Source organism: Bactrocera oleae, chromosome 6 (genome assembly GCF_042242935.1).
Source record: "Bactrocera oleae isolate idBacOlea1 chromosome 6, idBacOlea1, whole genome shotgun sequence".
Lineage (NCBI taxonomy): Eukaryota > Metazoa > Arthropoda > Insecta > Diptera > Tephritidae > Bactrocera > Bactrocera oleae.
In genome coordinates this window covers 15,492,600-15,504,867 of record NC_091540.1, presented here as the reverse complement: position 1 = coordinate 15,504,867, position 12,268 = coordinate 15,492,600, and the positions used below count along the sequence as shown (strand labels likewise).

The window sequence follows — 12,268 nt, the reverse complement described above, 5'->3', positions numbered from 1 at the left end:
GTTGCGAGAGTATAAAAATCAACGAAGAATTTCTTAAACTTATGATCCTCACTTGAATAGAATTTTGAATGACTTAGCTCTCACAGTTGGTAGAAAATTTTGTCCCAACAAAATATCTGTTTACTGGAAGCCAGTGCGCGACCCACCTATATCCATTTTTCAAGAAGCTTACTGCAATTAAACAGGTCACAGGTAGGCATCTAAATTTGGGTTAAACAAGAAAAACGTTCACTTCTGGTGCAAAGGTGCATTTTTTATAGGAACTCCCCTCATAAGGGCCTAGTTCGCGTGTATGTTATATAGACAGACGGACAGATAACCAGACATTGTGAAAAGCGAAAAAACGTGAGAATCTAATTTTTAAGCCTTAAGGTGTGAAAAATACTAGGTTGATTACATATTATTTATTTTCGAATATATAGTTCGGCTTATGGTACATTTTTTACAAAAGGAAAATAAATAATAAAACGTTGTCATGTCTGTTTAGATTTTTTTGACTTCTGCTACTACGAAATAATAGTTAGATGAAATAAAAAAGCGTAGTTTGAATCCTTTAGTTCGGCATGCTTTTGCATTTTCTGAGAAAACTTACCATAATAGCGATAATATTTTTTTACAATCAGAAAGAAGAGACTTCAAAAAAAGTCTACCAACTTTAAAAAAAATCAGATATTACGTAAGAATTTTCAATTAAAAATTTGGGGTTTTCCGATATGAATTTAAAATAAGATGGAAAAATTAATATTTGAATTCAAGATAAATACCTTGTATTTCCGAAATAAGAAGGTAAGTTCAAACCACTTTCGTGAAAATGTTTTTTTTCAAAATAAAATTAAAAAAAAACACAAACTAGCTTATTTGAATTCTTCACATAAATTTGAGGTTATGTGAAAAGGGTGTTAATACAAAAGTTGTAGCTGTTTTCATTGCCGACAACTTTGCTTTAAAATGATTTTCTATAGAAGTCGTAGTTTTGCCGGTAACCAATATGAACAATTTTTAACCCTTAGAAATTGCTCCACACACGTTCTCTTTCTCTGCCCGAACTCAGATTGTCCGTAACCTTTTTTTCCTTTAATTTTTGTTATATTATCTTTTTTTACACTATGTATTTTTTTTCACTTATTACCGCTTCCAAAGTCTTCCATTGACCACTGTCCTATTAGCAAGTTTTAATACAAAAACATCATTTCTTAGAGCTTAATTAGAGTTTATAAGTTGGAATCATTTAAAATTTATTTCTAACCTAAACTTCCATATAACATTTGATTAAAATATAAATGAAATCAGATATTCCTCAAATCTATACTAATATTATAAAGAGGAAATATTCGATTGGTTGTTTGTTTGAATTGAATAGGCTCCGAAACTAACATATTTGACAGATTTGAAAAAGCCTTTCACCGTTGGGAAGCTACATTCTCCCTGTTGAACATAGGCTGTGTACTAAAATGACAATAATGTAACCCAAGCTGTAAAAGAAATGACCTACAAAATTCCTTACATAGTGTGCGCTGAACATATAATTATCTACAAAACAATGTCGTGACAGCATGTACCAAGTGTCACAATAAGCGTTCTTTTAAAAAAAATGAAAAAAATTAATGTGACGTCTCTGTTGATGCTCTTTATGTGCACCTTAGTATTAATCCTTATCCAAATTAATTACTTCATATTCAAAAGTGATTTAATAACTTTATACAACTTTTGGAATTATTCGCTTCGAACATTCCATTCGAATGATATCACGAATTTAAAAATGTAAGTTTTTTAAAAAAGTCGCGTATTGAGCGGCAACCCGCTCGGCTGGGCTGCAACATAATATACGATGTAGGCGTCATTTCAGCCACGGAAGGGGAGTCAATGTCATGAAATAAAATGTAGCGCGACTCACTCGCCCAGTTGGCTCCCTACGAAGCGGTCGTGTGCGGAATAAAATATAAATAATATATAATACATATAAGATCAATGCCCACAACTCATCGTCTATATGAGGTCCCCTTTCGCCAAGTGGGATGTCAAATTAAGTGATCTGCTAAAATTTTATATAATTAATTTTCAAAACGGTTCAAAATGAGTGAAAGTGGGACAGGGTTAAAATGCTCAAATAAATTTTGATATAAGATTCCTGAAAACAAAATGCATTCCTAATCAGTCTTACACGGAATTCGTTAATCAATTTATCTCTATTTTCCGCCAAAGTATTTCCAAAAAGTTTTAAAAATCTAATATTTAACCGGCTTATGTTACTGATATAAAATACTATCATTTGAAATAGGTTTGCACTCAATTTCTGACATATCTTTTTGACGTTAGGACTTTCAATCATTAAATTTTTAGTGAGGCTGTGAGTCAACAGCTTCGCACCTGAACAGGGTATATTAAGTTTGCCACGAAGTTTGTAACACCCAGAAGGAAACGTCGGAGACCCTATAAAATATATATATAAATGATCAGCATGATGAGCTGAGTTGATTTAGCCATGTCCGTCTGTCCGTCCGTCCTTCCGTCTGTATATATCAAACTAGTCCCTCAGTTTTTAAGCTATCGATCTGAAATTTTGCACCTGCCCTTTTCTCGTCAAGAAGCTGCCCATTTGTCGGAACGGCCGATATCGGACCACTATAGCATATAGCTGCCATACAAACTGAACAATCGGAAGCAAGTCCTTGAATGGGAAACTCTTTCATTTGACGAGGTTTGGCATGAGTTATTTCCTAAGGCAAGAATATAATCTCCGAAAAAATTGCTTAGATCGGATCGCTATGTCATACAGCTATCATATAAACTGAACGATCGGAGTAAAGTGCCTGCTTGGAAAAAAAATTTATTTTTTATTGCCGATTCACGAAATTAGATCTGAATCAAGTTATTGTATGGAACCTTTGTACCTGTGAAGGGTATTATAGCTTCGGTTAACTTTTTTTCTTTTTATAAATATGTATTTGTATTATATATATGTTACATATGTACATACATACTGCAATTAAAATTCTCATAGTCTCATATTAAGTTGCCCCAGGTGAGCATTTAAACCTTTCAAAACAACGAAATCCGATATAATCGGTCATGTCAAAACGCTATTTAAACACAACAACATATATTATATACATTCGCACACACGTGTGACACACAGATGTGAGCTTTTATTTGACATTCCCCCAGAAATCAAAATAAATAAACACCCGCTGGGGCACAGCTCCGTCTATATTTTGACATGTGTTTTTACTTTAAGCTGACAACTAGAAATTTAACCGCAAACACAAATATTAAGAAGTGAAACCCAAATATTAAGCACTCGGACAATTTCTACAAACAAAGTGACGCGCAGCTGTGAAGTAAAGCGTTCCAAGTGGGGAAAAAAGAAAAAAATTAAAATAGAAGAGAAATGAAAAAAATTTAGAAATCTTTCGTGAACATCTTCTTTTAGAAATCAAGGAAAAAATTGGTTTAGAAAGTGAAATAGCGCGGTGTGCACCAAATTGTTGCACGCATTAAAAGCTACGCCAGAACAGCCTTCACATTTGTCAGAGGGTGGCACTTAAGCGTAACGAAGATGAAATATAGCTTCGTGGAAGTGCAACGAAAACGCAACGGCAATGACAATAACAGCAGTTGAGTGCTGATGTCAAGTAAGGTCAGCGCTGATATGTAGCGTCAGTCAACGAAGAAGAAGAAACAAATTGCTATAACGGTATACAAAGAAAAACCGAAATTGAATATTATTCTACGATACATTTCAAATTTAATTATAGAACTTCAGTGGTTGTTATTAAGTTTGTTTTATGTTTGTGCAATTGGTTTGAAATTCTCAACCTATTTATAGTATTAATATAATATGTGCTGGTTACTTTATTTATTTATTTTTATTTTTGCTGCAAAATAGAAAAATGACTGATATAAATCGAGCACTTTAGTAATCTGTTCTCTTAATTTAGATTTACAAAGGAAATTCAACAGCATCTTGGAGAATAGAGTCACTTCTGAACAGATGAATCAGCTTAGGACCAAGGACCAACACTTTTCAGTTCACGAGAGGGGATGAACTTATTTCGCTAATTTCTTGATCGTATTGACGATTGCTTGGAAGAAACATGAGTTTCGATTGGGTTTGGTTTTTAACTTTTATAGGAACGTCTCGGAAGTTATTCTATAGATTTGATAGAGTGGGTGATCGGAACTTGTGAAGACAATGTTTTAGATTTTTTTATTTAGTTTGAATTTCGAACTCATAACTCAGCGCGTGGGTGTCATGCACTCTAATACAATACATCCGCAATAAGGAAGTATTTAAGTCAAAAATCTGGATTAAATTTTGCAAAATTATTGTTGCAACTCGTAGCGCAACAAAGCTACGAATCTCTACTATTTCTTCTCTCTCTTTACTCTTCTTCTTCATATATTTTAAGCTCCTACTCATATTTCCAACTGAATTCCCTTTCATTTTTGTTGAGTAAATAAATAATTTTGAATGCATTATAAGCTGCCAGCGGGACACAATTATATTTCTTTAATGAATTATATTTTGAAGAGGCGTTTTCCGAGAAGAAGATCTTCTGTAGTGAAAGTGCTTAGTGTGGTATTATGATACTCCACTACTCAACACTAGTGCTAGTTGTTGCATTGGTTATTATTATTAATTTTTTTTTTTTTGATTTGCCGTCATATTAAGTGGTTTGCTTGAGTGGAGATGGCACTGCTGCAAAAGGCGGCCAGTCAGCCGGAGACGCCGAAAAGCTGCTAGCCGCCCGCTTACAAGCTTTCTTATGCGCTAACTAAGCTTTGGTCTGCCGCTTGCTATGTGTCTGCTCAGCGCTCAGCCGTCGCATGCGTCATGCAATATTTTGAATATGGTTCGTCTTAGTTTTGCTTTGACATTTTCTGGTCTTGCATTTTATTTAGCTTTTCCCCTTTCATAACTTCTGTATTAAGCTTGTCAGCGCAGTGAAAAATGCAACGCGGAAAGTGAAACCGACAACAAAGTCAAAAATAAAAGTCGAATATCGAAATAAACACCGCAAATAAAGTTGCGAGTGAATACAAGAAGGTAACTTCTAGTCTGGTGAAAGATAATATGAAAATGCAGCAGAGGCGTTGAAGTCACATTTGCGCTGCGGGCGAATTGGAGATTGTCAAATTGAATTTGTTGGAGCGAAGGAAAAAAATTTTAATACAAGATTTTAGTTACACTATTTGGTAAGTGTGTGGGCAATAAGAGCCCGGTTACACAGTGGAGTGGAGTTTATAAAGCCACCAAAAAAAAAAAATGAAATAAACACTGATTATGTACCATGTTAGTAAAGAGGATCAAGTAAAGTAAAATTATCATTAAACTTGGATTCGGCTAAACCTAAGGTTTAAGCCGGATATTTTATTTTCCTCAATTTTGTATTACTTGAACTTCTCCGCTGCAATTTCAGTTATCATCGTAACATTAGAAAATTGTATCTAAATCACATTCTTCCTAAAATCGTGGATTCCACACAAAATCAAATAATTGATTTGTATATTAAAGATCTACCTGCTTTGTAAGTAAGAACGCTTTTGAGTCTGGATCAATTACAGCATTCAAGCAATTTATAGTTTAATGGTGCTTTCAATGGAAATAATTCGGTGTTTTCCAACCTGTGGCTACCCCAACTAGGCCCACTTGGTACCGTAGTTGAAATGGTGCTGCCACCAGTTGTTGGTGAATTTCTCCTCTTTACCAGCCATAAGTTAGAAGTACTTCCTTTTATCGCATCAGAAATATACAACTTTTCTTAGCATTTTTTTCAAACAATCTACTTTGATTTGAAGGAATTTGAGTAGTAAAGCTGGTATACTTAAATATTTGAGGATAACTAAAATCCAAGTATATACTTCTTCAAGCCTCAATATCTAAATTCTAGTTCAAACCTCATTTTCATACCAAGGCATATTTTCTAAGATGGGTAGCCCATAGAGCTATGTTTTCTAGAATAGTGTTTAAATAAAATATATCACTCTCGCTCATTATCCTGTCGAATCTTAAGAAAGCGAGAGTTTGTTTTTTTATTCTGTAACTTTCTTTTATTGAATTCGTCACCAGCCTTATCAGGTTTTTCTTGCTGTTACAAATATTACTAATCCGACATAATCAGGCATGTTGAAACATAGAAACAATGATACGAACCTGAACACATTTATATAAAAAAAATAATGTCATCCTTAGTTTCTAGTGTTCTATGTATGTAGTTTCGTGGTGTTCCAATCAAATCTTGAAGATTATAGAGTATGGTACGAAGCACATTTTCACCTCAAGCGGTGCTCTCTTATATTTTATTTTGAAATTTCGTTAAAATCAAATTTCAAAACTTCTATTTAAATATTGGAATATGATCAATGAGTGAGTCCCAGTGGAATAAAAATTGAGGAAGTATACCTGATATCAGCATTGATAATTAATATTTTTACATTATTCCTCTAATAAATATTGGAAACTAACTCATTTTGAGAGTAATTTTGAGTGGCTCAAAAGCCCTCATTTTTACCTTTCGCAGCCCACTGTCAACTGCCCAACTCTATTTAATAGACTCTTTATAGTTTTCGCCGGCATTAGGGCACAGCTGTTGCACGCATTTTTACACTATCAGCGTGTTGGTGATACTTTTTTTAATGATTCGATGCATTTTTGAAGCTATAAGGCGGTTGTTATATAATATGTTACGCGTTTGCTGCTTTGCCGCTGTTGTTGTAACGACATTTTGGTTGTTCGCTGGCGTGTTAACATTAATTTTCGAATTATGAACATAATTCTGGGCAGCAAATACAAATATATTTATTTTTGTTGTTGTTTTGTAGATATTAGTTGTGTGATTTTTCTTACAAGTGTTTTTGTTGTAATTTGTTATGTTTATGATTTTTTTGTTTTGGGATGTGAATGTTTTTTTTTGCTGTAATTTTCGATTTTGTTGTTGTTTTTATGTTTCTAAATGCGCTCTTTTATTTAGAAGTGTTTTTGTTGTTTTTTAGTTGTAAGCGTTTTTATTGTAATTTTTGTTGTTTGTTGTTATTGTTTTTATTTATTTTATTTTGTAAATTTTTTTTTATATTTTTGTTGTTTTATATTGTTGTTGCGTTTTAGATGTTCAGCGCACGCGTTGCATACAATAAATTTTATGAAGTGCCTTCCGCACTTCTGTTGTTGTTGCTTTTTAGTATTTTCTTTCAATATTTTCTTTTCAAATACATTATCATTATGCTTTTATTTTAATTTCCATTTCATTTTAAAAGCATTTGATTTCAATGCCCACACATGTCTAATATATGCATGCTTGTATGTGTGTGCGCTTGTATTAATAGCGTGTAGGCATTTGTTGCAGCAACACCCATCCAGTCGTGCACCTTAAGACATTCATCTAATCGAATTGACTAAACAATATATTATTTATCATTTCATAGTGGGCATATAAATAAGTACAAAGTTTAGTTCGAGTGACGTATGCATATATGTGTATGTGTGAGTGTGTGTGTCTGGCTTGTATGTCCGCCCAAACGACATGCCGTTATGCATATTCGTGTGCAAGTGATTAAAGAAAGAAGTTTTCATTTTTCACATTTGAAAGCAAAAGCGATTTTTTAGGGGTAATATATGCATAAACGTACATATATACAAACATATGTATATCCATAGAAATATACATATATATAAACATATTTATATGAATATACGCGTTTATTTGTGTCAAGTGCCTAGAGGTGGAAATTGATGCTTAGCGCCTTGCCTTGTGCAATCGTATTTGTATAAGATTTTATACACACTTATATACATACATATGTATCACATACATACATATATACTTGCACTATAATTCCCACTATCTCCGCTTTTTCGAACGTCTTGAGAATGCACTTCATAATTATGCCATTGGAATGTGTCAAATGCATACTGGCTGCTCGCATTCACGCGCCCATCAAGCACGCACACCACACAGCCATACAAACAATATATTCCTCTAAGAGGCAGAAGATCGGTGATTAATCAGTTTACATACATACAGTTGTACATACACATATTTATTTATTTATTTTCGTTTCGTTTCGCTATCATTCGTTTGCTGTTCGGCCCATTGGCTGCGCCGGTGACGTCGGCAGTGGCAATCCAGCGTTTGTGCTTTCAAGTTCAATAGTCGGCGCGCCGTCCTAGTTAGTTACGCGTTAATCTTCGCGACGTATGTGCATTAAATTACAAGAAAATAAATTTTTGTGAAATTTCTGATTGGAAAAATGAAGCAATTAAGCGTGTTAAAGCGCCTAACGGTGCAGTAGCAAAAAGAAAAGTGGAATTTAAGCAGTCACAGTGTGAGTCATTTATTGGAAATGCCTAATCGTGTTGGCAACGACCTAAATTCGTTGGTTATCTTGTGTGCTATTGGAGTTATTGCATTAAAAATTTTATTAAATATTACACGCCATAAAATTTATTGATATTCTTTTTGCTGAAATGTGCCCTAAAAAGCTTGTAGTAGCAAGGAGTTGAAAAAAACTATGGAAGGAGTTCAATATAAAACATTTTGAGCAAGAAATATCCATAAATACATAAATCATTTAATATGAAAAATAATATTAAAAAATAAATATTGATAAGTAATAGTTTTACTTAAAAAAATAAATTTGCAAAAAAATTTAAAACTAAATCCACACATTTTTTTTCTCATTTATTCCAAAAAAAGTGTACACAATTCTATAAAAATATTTTTTAATTTTTTAAATTGAAATGTGACATATGGTGAGTGTAAATATACAATACTATTTGAAAGTTTTTAAAGAAACAAAATTCATTATCGTAATACCCGCGTCGATTCTTTAACTAGTGCGAAAGCGTTTTAATACAAGCTTTTCGAAATGTTAAAACTTTTTATACTCTCGTAACATGTTGCAACAGAGTATAATAGTTTCGCTCACCTAACGGCTTTTGTATGGCTTAAAACTAATCGAAATAGATAGAGGATTATATATACTTATATAAATGATGAGGATGATGTGACGAGTTAATATCCGAGTGATCTGTCCGTGCAAGCTCAAGCGTTAACTTGAGTAAAAATTAGGATATCTTAATGTAACTTGGTACACGTGTTGCTTGGTTGAAATTTTTTTAAAACCGTTAAAGCTAAATCAACCAAACTTGATGACAAGAAGTATCTTTAGCATCTCTTCATGCTCTGTGAAAGTGCCCATTCTCCATATGACGGTTATGTTGTAAACTACTAAAAGTGCGATAACTCACTAAATAAATGCGCCAGAAGCAATAAATTTCACAACAAAGATGGTATGGGCTTTATAGGAGTAGGTATGAAAATTGGACAATTGGCGAGACAGCGCCCACCTTTAGATGAAATCCTATATTTTGGGAACTATTGTACGTTAGCGATTTCAATAAACTTTCGTGTCAGAGGTTAACCACGCCCAAATAACACATTTTTATATTCCATTTGATTTTTTAACTTTACAGTATACAAATCAAACATCAATTAAGTTATCAGAATAAAACTTTGCCCAATATATTGCACCCAACGTCCAAAAATTGTCGAAATCAGACTTAAACGTTTCAAGGACCAATACACACATACATTTTTTACCAAACATATCGGCCAATCAGTGAAATCTAGTTTTAAAATTTGGGGAGAATATTTGCATTGCACCTTGAACCAATGACCGAAATGGCTTAATTATCGCATCTCACATACGAACATTGCGACTATGTGAGATGTGAGGTTCTGTTTTTATTCTGGTTAAGAATTGCCAGATCTTAGCATTACGTAATTGCAAAAAAATTAAAACATAACGTAAAATTTAGTGATAATTTAGTATAAAAAGCTATATTGGAAATTAAATTGTAGGAATGAAGTTATTCAAATGAAGAAAATACAGATTTTTAAGCTAAAAGCCCATCATCATTTAACTGCCGAAGGATAACCGAAATACTGAAAAATATGACTGTCGTTTTAGAATGCCTTAGGTTGTAGTGAAGTTTTACTACAGTAATTTTGAAGAAGGTTATTGAAGAGATTGAAAATAGACTTTATTGATGGGTATATGATTTAAATAATAAAAATCGAAGCTATTCTACTCAGAAACTACCTTTTTAAATTTCTAATTGAGCTAGAAAACATTTAAGCTATTTTTCTACAATAAGTACCAGACACACGATTTTTAAGGGATCTACAAAAATCATTCCAAAAAAACAAATTTGGTGTATTATCTACAAGTATATGCTACTACGTGGATTTTTACATTTTTGTTAGTAATAATGACTAAAATTTTGATATTAAAGTGAGTAAAAATACCAGAATTTCAGTCTCTTGCTTTTTCCAGTTCTTTCATTTATAACATAGAATATCGCAATATGATGAAATCTATCATTATTGACAATAATCCGAATATTATTGCAAATCCAGCGAAGAGCTTTACCAGCAATTTCGAGAATGTGTTATTAAGCTGTTTACTAGTTAGCTAAGTTAAAACGGGACACAACAGAGCTTGCGATTAGAACCAAGACCAAAGTATACATATTGTCATAGCTAACTAGTAAAACACACAGAAAGTGAATAGTAATCGTACGAAATCCTCAAATAATTAAAAACTATGGCTTAGTGTAATAAGCCCTTATTTTAGAATTCTGTTGGACTCTGGAAACTTGGGATCGCGAATCGCACATGCATTTGATGCACGCTTCAATTTAGTTTTAATAAGGTGCTTGCAATAAAATAGGACCGCTGCTGTTTAATTATTTAAATATGTTCAAATATCCTGAGTAGACTAGAAATAAATTTGGTATTTGGTCATCTAGTAAAAATAAGATTGTATGCTTTGATTTTATTAGTAAATAATTTGAAGTTTCGTTAGCAAAAGTGTTATTTACGATTACACAAAGCACCAGCTCACGTTAAACTTCTTCAGTGTAACCGTAATAGTTGCCATTAACGTAGGTCGACTTATGTCATTTTTTACAAATTGCCTCAGAATTTAAATATTATGTTGTAAACTTTGTTCTTTATAGGTGTATAATTTTATTTTTAGCTGGAAAAACATATGTACTACACACCTTGTACGAGAAGTTAAAAATTAAAATTACGCGGATTTGGAGAGTCCAATTGTTTTTTTTTTTTTATTATGTCGATATACATTTCCCTAAAATACGATACAATTTCGATCTATATTTATTGCTTACTTTGTTAAAAGAAATGCCTAAAAATATTTGTTCGTGAATTAATATTATAACGATGCCCCAGCCGCCATATTCGCCAAACATGGCTACGTGTGACTTTTTCTTAATTCCAAAAATAAATAGCACCTAAAAGGGCCGTCGTTTTACAACATATTAGCTGATAAAAAAGCTCAAAGAACTAAAGGCTATGCCAAAAACCGAGTTTGAGAAGTATTTCGACGTTTGGAAGAAGCGCTGACCTAAGTGCATAATACCGAATGGGGACTACTGGGAAGGCGGCAACATTAGCCGAAGGAATCAATATTCTTTTCAAAAAAATTTATTTAATATTATTATTTTTTGAGCACACCTCGTAAGCTTAAAACTTTCGATTTAATTAGAGTTAATACTTCTTACTAAAAATAAGTGAAATTAATGCCAAGAGGAATCGTATATATTATGTATATTTTAAAAATATTAACTTGAAATAACAATTCAAAACTTCTCTCATTGACATTTACTCTAAATTTCCATACTGATTTTTTAGAATTTATTTCGACAATTTTATTTCTATGAAATTTATATGAACAAGTTATTTAAATTAATATTTTAATATTTTGTCTTGTATATAAGAAACTGTAACTAAACTTATTATTCTTTTTTCTTTGCAGAGTAACTATGAGTGTTCGATTTCTAAAAGCTTTTACAACAACATTAGTATTATGTAAGCACAATTCTAAAGGTATGTTTGAATGCTTGTCTGTATTCGCATTTTTGTATTCTCTGAATTTTAATAGCTTACATATAGGCTTTAAGCTTGATTGATTACGAAAAAGAGTATTTTTAATGTAATTTATAACTGTAAAATGCGAAATGATGAAACGATTCCAAATAAAAGTGCTAAGAATTTTTTTTTACATATTTTTATGATTTTTTTATAAGGCGTATATAAATATTTTCCTCAGAAAAAAATTATTACTTAAAAGGATATGCTGGAAGTGTATTGCTTTGTTTTTAAAATGATGAATGTTTCTAACAAATGTTTATAGTGTAAAATATGAAACGCTTTTGAATAAAAATTTGATTTTAAAATTCCTCTTC

At 32.3% G+C, this 12,268-nt stretch overlaps 1 protein-coding gene across 12 annotated transcripts in view; it reads left to right on the top strand.

Annotated features, from left to right (window-relative positions):
• Positions 1-12,268, top strand: part of LOC106621805 (leucine-rich repeat neuronal protein 2) — a 164,672-nt gene that overhangs the window by 68,231 nt on the left and 84,173 nt on the right. For 2 of the 12 annotated variants that reach the window (XM_070111992.1, XM_070111991.1), the window contains exon 3: positions 11,839-11,909. The exons of the other annotated variants lie outside the window; for them this stretch is intronic. The gene's annotated coding sequence lies outside the window, so the exon portion shown is untranslated. The remainder of the gene's footprint in view (positions 1-11,838; positions 11,910-12,268) is intronic. 12 annotated transcript variants of the gene reach the window in all.